This window comes from Octodon degus, unplaced genomic scaffold (genome assembly GCF_000260255.1).
Source record: "Octodon degus isolate 3935 unplaced genomic scaffold, OctDeg1.0 scaffold00015, whole genome shotgun sequence".
Taxonomy (NCBI): domain Eukaryota; kingdom Metazoa; phylum Chordata; class Mammalia; order Rodentia; family Octodontidae; genus Octodon; species Octodon degus.
In genome coordinates, this window is record NW_004524591.1 from 16,211,069 (window position 1) to 16,218,761 (window position 7,693).

General features: G+C 44.5%; 1 pseudogene; it reads right to left on the reverse strand.

The window, feature by feature from the left end:
- Positions 1-5,054: 5,054 nt before the first annotated feature.
- LOC111815377 lies at positions 5,055-5,146 on the reverse strand (annotated as a pseudogene).
- Positions 5,147-7,693: the final 2,547 nt, after the last annotated feature.

A 7,693-nucleotide genomic window follows, 5' to 3' on the forward strand; every position in this document is an offset into this window, starting at 1 on the left:
CATGTGGTGCTGGGGGATTGAACCGCGGTCCCTGATGCCTTGCCAAGCTTGTTCTAAGTAGGTGCTTTAGACCACTGAGCCATCTCTCCAGCCCCTAGCAAACTATTAATTTTAAGGAGTTACTTGTATAGTCTACGTATAAATCCTTGGTTAGATTTATATGTTATAAATGCCTTCCTCCCAATTTTTTCACTATTTATTTGTTTCTCTTGCGGTGCTAGTGCTCAAAGTGAGGGCCTTGTACAGGCTTGGCAAGAGTTTCATTGCTCACCTATGACTTCAGATCAACATTTTCACTCTTTTTTTTTTTTTTTTTTTGTTTAACCGGGGATTGAACTCAGGCCCTTGAGCTTGCCAGACAAGTGATTATTCTGCTGTGCCTTCTCCCCAGCCCCTTCTTTTAATTTTTAAAAAATTATTATTTATTTGTTTATTGGATATAGGGTCTCATGACGCAGTTCAGACTCACAGTGACCTTGTGGCTGCCAGGCAGGTGCTGAGCTACCTCCCCAGCCCACCATTGTCACTCTCTCTCTTTCTTTTTTTTGGTGGAACCAGGGATTGAACTCAGGCCCTTGCGCTTGCCAGGGAAGCACTTATTCCACTGAGCCATCTCCCTGGTCCCTCCATCGTTACTCTGAGTGGTGTCCTTTGATAAACAGAACTTCAGAATTCAGTGTGGTACACTCTAATTGGTGATGAATGCTTTTTATATTTTGTTTTAAAAACTCTTTGTATACCACAAAGAGCTGATACAGCATCATAAATTTGCAACCAGAAGCATAACAGTTTCACCTGTCACATTTATATATGTGGCACATCCCTAAACATCTCTATCATGCACTGGAATGCTACTGCTTTTGAGGGCTGAGTCTCTATCCATTAGGGTCACCCGCTTCTGTGCTGGGGCCTTTCTCTTCACCCTCCCTGTGGGTTTCAACTCTGGCTTCAGATCTTTGCTTGGTCCCTAGAATCCATTCCCTCCTTTTCTTCTTCATTTTTTTCCCCTGTATTTAGGGCAGGATCTATAGGGTGTTCAGGGTCTCACTACACAGATCAGACTCATAGTGATTCTCCTGTTTTCAGCCTCCCAAGTGCTGGGATTACAGGCCCATGCCATGCGAAGTCTCAGTCACCCTCTCAGCGAACCTGGGGGGCCGGGGCCGGCACAGCACACTGGGGATGGAACTCTGGCCGCTGTGCTCTGCCTAAGCAGGCACTGTACTCCACTGAGCTCTCAGGCCGGCCTACCTTCTAGATCTTAAACATAGTAAAGTAATGGTATTTATGCACCAGTGGTGTCCAAGTTTGTTTATCTTATAAAATCTCAGAATGAGACTTGATCTCTTTCTCTCATTTTCAGTCAATTTTTTTTTAAACAGGGTCTCAGAGAGTACAGTACATAAAAACTTTTTTTTTAAAGACAGGGTCTTCCCACGTAGTCCAGGCTGGACTTGAACTCAGTGGCCTCAAGCTCATGGGGATCCTCCTGCCTCAGCCTCCTGAGTGCTGGGATTACAGGAATATACCACTATGCCAGCTCATTTTTACTTTTTTTTTTTGTATTTTAGGGAAGGGTATACAGGGTGTTCAGGGTCTCACTACTAGATCAGACTCATAGTGATCCACCTGTTTACAGCCTCCCAAGAGCTGGGATTACAGGCGTGCACCACCACGTCCAGTCTCAATTGCCATCAGCTCGCCCCAGGGGCGGATCTGGCACAGCAGGCCCAGGGATTGAACCCCTGGTCCCTGTGCCTGCTTGTAGGTGCTTTATCTGCTGAGCTATTTGGCCAGCCCTCTTCATTTTTACATTTTTAAATGTTAGTTTTCCAGCAGATGGCAGTAAATTATTTGGAAGATAAGGAATAATTCTAAAATCCTCACAAACGTATTATATGAGCAAGCAGCACTGTCTGGTCATTCTCCCCACAGATGTAGCCTCTGATAAATGTTGGAAACTGCTCTTCTATACCATATATTGAGGTACCTGAATACACAAGGGTCTATTAAAATACAAACTGTAGCACATATTGTATTTGTGCTGTTTTTTATTTAATATGTCTAAAGATTTTTAATGTTAATAAATATAAACTAGGGCTGGGGAGATGGCTCAGAATAAGCGTTTCCCTGGCAAGTGGAAAGGCCTGAGTTCAATCCCTGGTTCTGCAAAAAAAAAAAAAAAAAAAAAAAAAAAAAGTGTAAACTAATCTCTCTTTCTTTCCAATACTTGGAAATCACACTCAGGAGGGTTCTACCAATGGGGTATCTCCTTAGTGCTTAAAAAAAATTTTTTTTTTTGAGATAATTCTTGTTATATGGTGCTGGCAGATAGCTCAGTGGACCATGTGCCTGGTTAGGCAAGTGCAGGGACCAGGGTTTGATCCCTGGCACCACATGCTGCACCGGTCAGCCCCCAAGCACCAAGATGGGGTGTGGTGGTGCATGCCTGTAACCCTAGTGTTGAGGAGGCTGAAAACAGGAGGATCCTTAGGAGTCCAAGCTGCGTAGTAAGATCCTATACCAAATACATTTAAAAGAAAAAAATTGCCCAAGCTGGGCTTAAACTCATGCTCCTCTGGTCTCAGTCTCCTAAATAACTATGATTACAGATGTGGCTCACCACACCCAGTTCATTCCTTTTTATAAAACATGCATGCTATTCCACGCTGTGGGATGCACTGCAGGTTCTTTAAAGGTTTCTGCATGGCTGGTCATTCAAGTTGCTCCCAGCTTCCTGTCATTGCCCACCTGCCCACCGCGCTGCAGTGTCCGTCCTTGTGGATGCCTACTCACAGGTCAGTGAGAGTTCCTGTAGGTGACAGACCAACAGGTGGCCTCACTGGGGCACAGGGAACCAGTGATTTTAGCTGTGACAGAACATGGCAGTCTGCTTTCCGAAACTGCTTCTCTAATGTGTGGTCGACAGGGCCTCTCATCTAACCCTTTTTCCGACTGCTGAGAAATGGACTCTCCTTTTATGTTTATTAACTATTGGTACTTCCTCCTGCTTACTGATATGGGAGGAGTTAAGAACATGCTATGGAAAAATATGCTGCATTGGAATATAGTTGGTTTTGAATGAAAGGTGCTTTTAATAAAATCAAGTACAAGCAGATCAGTCTGATTTTTTTCCCCCATGTATTTAGGACAGAGTCTACAGGGTCTCACTATGTAGATTGGACTTGCAGTGATCCTTCTGTTTTCAGCCTCCCAAACACTGGGATTACAGATGTGCACCACCACGCCCAGTCTTAATCACCATATCAGTGCGCCCTGGGCACGGGGCTGGCACGGCAGGCCTGGGGATCAAACTCCGGCCACTGCACTCTGTCTAAGCAGGTTCTTTAATCTGCTGAGCTATCTGGCCAGCCCTGATCAGTCTGATTTTTTATTCTGTTTATTAAAAGAAGAAGATAAATCCACAGGTAAAGGGTACAGCAATCTTATAACCAAAGATGGGAAGTCTTTGGGTAAAAAAATTCTATATAGATTTAGTTAAAATAATTTTTATCTTTGGCACAGTGATTTGCCCTAATTTATTTGGCGATTGACCCTCCCTGCTTTTTTGGGACTTCATTTCCTTCTGAGTGTTATGGGTTCTCAAACAGAAGCCAGACCAGAGAGCACACTGTATCCACGAATTTAACACCTTGGATTCAGTCAATTGAAGATAAAAAAAAAAAAATTAAATTGCATCTCTACTGTACATACACATTTTTTCCTGTTATTATTCCCTACACAATGTAGTAAAATAGCCATTTATATGGCATTTATATTTTATTTAGCATTCTAAGTAATTATAGCACTTTGTTTTGGGTGCCAGGGATTGAACTCAGGGCCCTATACTTGCCAGGCAGGTGCTTCTGTCGCTGAGCTATCTTCCCAGTCCTCTAAGAAATCTAGAGGGGTCGGGGAGGTGGCTCAGTAGAGTAAGAGCTTCCCTGGCAAGCACAAGGGCCTGAGTTCAATCCCCGGTTCCGTTCTGAGAAATCTAGAGCTGCTTTAAATGTAGAGGAGGTTGTGTACACTAAATAATGTAAATACTACACCATTTTATGTGAGCAACTCAGTATCCCCAGCTTGTGATAACCATGGACGTACAGAGATACGTCCCCGTCGGCATTGACTACAGAAGGTTTGGGCTCGCAGACGCTTCCGGTTTCTAGGGCGAAGCTTTTTGGGCCCGGCGGCTGAGCCTCAACCACTGCACTCTACTGCCTCCGCATGGCTGTTGCGCGCACTGCACCCACGCTCCGCCGGGAGAGCCACGTGGGCGGCGCGAAAGCTTCAGACTGCGCAAGCCTGGGGCGAAGAGCGGAGGGCTCCAAGATGGCTACGCCACGGGGGTTGCTTAGACCACGCTGCCGTGTCTGGCAGAGCCCAGAAATCAGGTGACTTGGCACAGGGTTTACAGTCAGGATCTGCTCCGTGACACTAAGCTTTGTTTTTGTCAGGTTTAACCGATTTATTTTTAGTTTGTAATACTCACATGCAATTCTCCATTAATGCAATTTTTCAGATAAATTTTATTTGTAATTTTAGTCAACATACATAATTGACCTGAAAACCTCAATAAGATAAAAAAAAAAAAAAATTGGAAGGCCGGCTCTATAACAGGGCTTGTCCCAGAACAATAACCAGACAGGAACTAACCCAGCACCATCTTGATTGGCAGAAAGTCCGGTAGGCTGGCGCTGCGCGCTCCTTCGCACGGGAAGCTCACGCTGCTTCCACAAGGAAAAGAACGAGCCTCGGTGTTGTTTCCTCCTAGCAGATCAGAAAAGAAGCGAATTATGAGACCAATCTGACACGATGAAAAGCTGCCCTAACTAGAATATTGGTAACAGAGGCTGCTGGTGTGACTAGCTTGTTATTCTAGAGCCCTTCTAAGCAAATCCCCAGCTAGGGCTTGCACTGGCAGCCGTGTGGCAGAGGAAGGACTTGTGTAAGGTATACACACAGCACTGTACAGAGACCAAGCGCAGGCTAGTTAGGAGGAAACCAGTGGACTCTCTCACACAACACCTTAATGACAGGACTCCCTAGCATTCATGAGCTTGAAACATTTAATTTAAAAATGATGACACTACAATGTATAAGATAGCTATTACACTTGATCTTAGCCAAGAGGCCGAGAAGCGATACAATGTGTAAGATAGCTATTATAAATGCACCTAGTGTAGCCTTAGCTGCCAGATTTACCTTTTTTAAAAAAAATGTATTTGGTACAGGGTCTTCTACGCAGCTTGGACTTGTAGTGATCCTCCTGTTTTCAGCCTCCCCAGCTCTGAGATTACAGGTGGGTGCCACCATGCCCAGCCTCGGTTGCCTTAGGGGTGGGGCCGTCGCAGCCTGTGGGGCCGGTGATCGAACCGTAGTCCCTGCGCTTTGGCTAAGCAGGCACTTGAGTCCGCTGAGCTATCTGGCTGGCCAGATTTACGTTTTTTTGTTTTTTTTTTTTTTTTGCGGGGAAACCGTAACGTACACTGTGGTTCAGACTTTCATCTTTACCCTTCAAAAAGCCCACATGTTATCCCGGTGCTGAACGGTGAGGCTTAACAGCCACAACTGTGAAGCACATGGCTCAGGTCATAGCCAGTTTGATTGCAAAAGGACTCTGCACACATTGTTCTAGTACCTTAATAGCTAGCCAACCAGTCATTAGCGTACAGACATGTGCCCAGCGAGAAGCCAGGGGTGCGGCCCCTCCCTTCTGCACATCAGCAACTTGTCTGCCAGTCCTGAGCGACAGCGCTCATATCACTGAGGTGCTGTGTGTGAACTGTCACTTTTCGCACTCAATCCAAGAGGAAGATGGAGTGACTACAGATGTAACATTATAAACAATTTCTTACCCCCAAAAGGCCACAAATTAAACCAAAGTATTTTACAGAATGTATGACAAAATGCCATAAAAATTACTTTCACTTAAGCTCTCTCCCCAGATCCGGCGGGCCAGCTGGATGTTTGTGGGCATGATGGTGACTCTTGGCGTGGATGGCACAGATTGGCATCTTCACATGAGCCACCGGCAGTACTTCACTCACCTGCTGAGAGGCCCGGTGGCTGTGCTGAAACCTCAAGATGGTTTTTTCTTTTTTTCCATAATTTTATTGATAAACAAATAGCATTGAGACAGTTTCAAACCAAATTGGTAGGACAGTTTCAATAATTAACACATTGCATACATTCTTCCTAGTGGTTAAGATGGTTTTGAAGGCTGGCATAAATTCTTTCATCGAGCTCTGGAAAGGCACCTTCTGTGTGAAGCTCGGTGGGTTTCTGATAAAGACAATCTCTAGCTTCCCGGAATGTTTTCTGGGGTTTTCCTGCCAGCCGACTTCCGAGCAGTCCACTTGGTTTGGTCCGTTTTCCTGTCCCCAACGCTAAGGACTCAGGTCACTTCTCTGGTTCAGTCATCGGCCGCAGTTACGGAAAACAGAAATGAAACTACTCTGCGCTCTTGAAATACAATTTTTGAGAATGAAAACTGCCCCCTTCTCTGCCTTCTTCCTTCCTTTTTAAGGCACAGCACAATGGACAAGAAAGACCTGTGGGCACGGTGTCTGTCTCTGCATGGTTGTTTAAAGCCAAGAGAATGCTCATCATCTTACCTGCATTTTTCCTACTTATGATAAAGTAGGACAATGTATTGTGTAGATATTCTTAGCGTTTTCTTTCCTTTTTTTGGCAGAACCAGGGACCGAACTCAGATCCTTGTGCTTGCCAGGGAAGCACTTATTCTACGGAGCCATCTCCCAGCCCCTCAGTGTTTTGTTTTCAAAAGAGAAATTTCAACTGCTTTTCTTTCAGATGTCTCCATATAGTGAGGTTTCTCTATCCACAGGTTCCACATCTGAGGATTCAACTAATCGTGGATCAAAAATATTTTTGGGGCCAGGGAGATAGCTCAGTGGCATAAGCATCTGCCTGGCAAGTGCAAGGTCCGGAGTTCGATTCCCAGTAAACACACACACACACACACACACACACACACACACACAATTAAGATTACATTTGTACTGAACACGAACAGACATCTTTCCTTGCCGTTGTTCCCTAGACATCAGAGTATAGCAATATTTATGTATTTCCATGGTGAGTAATCTAGACGATTTAATGTATGTGGGAGGACACTTGCAGGTTATATGCAAGTGCTAGGCCATTTTATAGAAGACTCTCGAGCATTCAGGAGGAATACTGATGTCCTCAGAGATCCTGAGCACAATATACCGCAGGCACCAAGGGCTATCTGTGGTTTAGACTGAAGAAATTCTTCTAAACTGTTTGCAAACTGTCAGTATTTGCTAATACTTCTTTGAGATTACAATTTTTCCCAAACCGTGATTGCAAATGATAGTATTCAATGAAGTACCTCACAGTGACCTCTGATTTTTTTTTATATAAGCCCAGTGTTACCAAACTGAATTAATCAAATAAATGTATAGTCATGAAATATTGTTTTCTTCTGTTTTTTTTTTTTTATTTTAGTAAGGGTCTATAGGGTCTCACTACATAGATCAGGCTCACACTGATTTTCCTCTTTTCAGCCTCCCAAAGAGCTGGGATTACAGGCTCGTGCCACCACACCCAGTCTCCATTGCCATCTCAGTGTTCCCTAGGGGTGGGGCCGGCATAGCCACTGTGCTCTGCCTAATCTGAGCTATTTGGCCAGCCCTTTTTTTTTTTT